The following is a 3271-nucleotide window of genomic DNA, read 5'->3' on the forward strand; positions in this document are numbered from 1 at the left end:
GGAGCCAACGCATAAAGAGCGAGACAGAGATACATCCATCTAAGACAGAGAAACGAATATTCCACAGGAAGATCCTATCCGCCTCGTCACTGTCACGTTGACGGTGACGGGGTTCGGTTACGAAATCCATTGCTTAAATACCCTCCTCTTCAAACCCATTTCTTCCCACCATAAAACAAACAAACATATTTAATTGATTAATAATAATAAGCAAAGTATTAATGGCTGTGAAGGCTGCGATTCATTTCTCCGACGTGCCTCATTTGGATCAGATCCACGACACCCTGTCCATTTACGCCAACGCCAGCAATGTCCGGAAAGCCTTGCCGAAATTCATGGTGGTCGGCCACCGGGGTCACGGTATGAACATCCTGCAGTCAACGGATAAGAGAATGAAAACTTTCAAAGAGAATTCTATTCTTTCCATGACAGTTTCATCATCACCCAAGAGAATGTAAGTTTATATAATCAACATCTTGCCCGTTTACCTTTATTTATATTATGTATTTTACTTCAGGGTAACGTGGTTGAGAAACGAGTCACCGATTTGAGTTTGGATGAGTTCTTGAGTTATGGTCCTCAGAGAGAAACACATGATGAGAAAGTCCAAGTACGGAAAGGTTGTCAGGTTGAGATTGATGATCATTCATGCACATTACAAGAAGCCTTCCAGAAAGTAAACCCCTGTTTGGGATTCAACATTGAGTTGAAGTTTGATGATTACCTTGTTTATGAACAACACTATCTCATTCATGTTCTTCAACTAATCCTGAAGGCAAGTAAAACAAAAATCAATCTTTCTTGCCAATTGTTACCATCTTGTTGTCTTAATTAATATTTTGTAATGTGATGTGTGGTTTAGGTGGTATATGAAAATGCCAGAGAAAGACCTGTCATTTTCTCCACCTTCCAGCCTGATGTGGCTTTGCTGATCAAGAAACTTCAGCACCAATACCCTGTAAGTATGTTCCGTTTTATTAGTCGGGTCGGGTAGGGTGAGAAAGATGTTTGACTGATAAATGAATATACAGGTGTACTTCTTGACAAATGGAGGAAACGAGATATACCAAGACGTTCGGATGAATTCATTAGAAGAAGCTGGCCATATCGGGTGGGTTAGATGGAGTTGTTTCAGAAGTAAAGGGTATATTTAGAAACCCGTCGGTTGTCAGAGAGATTAAAGACTCAAATCTGTCCCTTCTTACTTATGGAAAACTAAAGTAAGTTTTTATTTCTTACCGTCTTTTTTTGGCATGGTATGAATGGTTGTTGTTGTTTGTGCAGTAACGTGCCTGAAGCGGTTCATGTTCAGTATCTTATGGGCGTGGAGGGTGTGATTGTTGATTTAGTAGAAGAAATTACAAGTGCTGTTGCGGGTTTGAAGACCGAATTGCAGGTGGCGGACAAGGTTGAATTACCGTTTCTGTTGAGTTTAATTTCACAAGTGATTCAGCATTGAAGATGTGTGTACATTGGGTTAGGGTCGGGTCGGGTCATGGTCACAGTTCTTACTTATGGGCTAATCACACTTTGGCCAAGTATCCTACAAAAAGACTCCCGAGAGGACTATTAAAATCAGAATAACCACTCTCATGATGCTTCTGGACGTTTTCGTTCATGATAATGATTCATGGACATTTTTGTCTATGATATTGATGCATAGCTCTTTAAGTATTGTGATGATTTTGTCATCGTGGAAAAAGTTTTTAAAACAAACAACACAAACCATCAATCCCACAATATCGACATAACAACGAGGATACCAATCTATTTCAATGTGTAGGGTCGTAATGGAAAAATTACACCTTTTCTTTTTAGTATATTCAAATTTGCACATTTCGTCATTCATGTTCAGTAATTATATTGATCTTCTTTCGATTAATATTTGTTACACGTTCTTTCTTTTAATGGACGGATATCGGAATGAGGAATTAAATGCAATCATATGTAACTTAATATTTTTTGGACCGACTCACGTCAACACTTAACAAGTTTACAAAGGGAGCGGGATCTCAAACCCTTGAGTCCTTGACCCTATGATCCAAGCCTCTAATCAGTCGACACGGCCTCCAATTCATCGACCAATGTGTGCAACGGGGTTCAAACAAGTCTAGCAAATTTCCCATTGAGTTCATTTCACATGCTTAGGAACTTAAATCTAAGTTTAATGATTTCCTCATGCCAATACGAAGTTTGAATCACAGTTGCCTTGTTTCATAGTTTTCAATCGAGTGACAGACCCAACACGACTGACGAATAAGCCGATGCTAATAGCATGTTTAAATCTACGATAAAAGAGCTCTAGTTTGAAGTTTGTCCAGGTAATGAGGATCTCATTAGAGCATGCACATCCTATTCTTTATAATATTCCAAATCTTTGAAATATATGACAAAAAAAAATCTACTACATTCAATTCTTTATATTTTTCTTTTGTCCATAAATTATATGGATTAGTGATTTCTTGTATTTGCCGACCGACTATTCATTACAATTTATTGTGAGTGGAAAAGAGAAATAGTTGTAAAAGTTGATTTAAAGTGCAGTGTCTAGTTGAATATTAACATTTTAAGATTAAAGTTGAGTTTTAGATAAATTATATAGATATATAAGATGTGAATGCTTTTAGTAGGAATATAGGTTGACATGTATTCAGCTTGTGTTTCAATGACGGGTAAGGCGATCAAGATACCCACGTCTTGATAAATTGGTAAATTATTATTTTACTAAGGATAATAAAATAAAAAATATTAATGAATACAGTTTGGGTAAACAAGTATGTATATTTCAGGTAATCAAGTCGAGTATCATGTCTCATATCCACACTTTAAATTAATCAAGTATCTCATTAAATATTTGAATACCCGTTCAAAATGTTTCAAGGTTGTTCATCGGTTTGAGGTTCATTTGTCCTTAATAGTGATCCAATGATTTGCAATTCTTAAAGGTTTTGTGTTTCTTATGAGTACATGTATCATTAAGGATGAGCTCGGGTATCATTACTGGTAATGAAAATACCAATATCAGAAATCGTTAAGAATGGGTATCAGTACCAAAAATGATCGACATGGTACCAGCTTCACCAAAGGCGTTTATTCGGTAAATTACAGGTACCTTACCGAATGTTTATTCGGTAAATTACAGGTACCTTACCGATCCCGAAACCTCAAAAAGTTGGTACCAAAGGCACTTGATGTTGTACCAATACCATTTACTTATCCCTAGGTATCATCCAAGTTATTGTACTATTTTCTGTATATGCTTATACTTGTT

The 3271-nt window shown here is 36.7% G+C and overlaps 1 pseudogene across 1 annotated transcript; it reads left to right on the forward strand.

Moving 5' to 3' along the window:
* Positions 1–221: 221 nt before the first annotated feature.
* LOC143581781 (glycerophosphodiester phosphodiesterase GDPD1, chloroplastic-like) lies at positions 222–1487 on the forward strand (annotated as a pseudogene). The gene is made up of 5 exons (XR_013143885.1): positions 222–454; positions 518–775; positions 863–958; positions 1032–1220; positions 1285–1487. The product of XR_013143885.1 is annotated as a glycerophosphodiester phosphodiesterase GDPD1, chloroplastic-like (transcript).
* The last annotated feature ends 1784 nt before the right edge of the window (positions 1488–3271 follow it).

The sequence above is a fragment of the Bidens hawaiensis genome, unplaced genomic scaffold, assembly GCF_021521415.1.
Source record: "Bidens hawaiensis isolate Kalapana, Puna unplaced genomic scaffold, B.hawaiensis_p1.1 tig00031175_1, whole genome shotgun sequence".
NCBI classification, from domain to species: Eukaryota; Viridiplantae; Streptophyta; class Magnoliopsida; order Asterales; family Asteraceae; genus Bidens; species Bidens hawaiensis.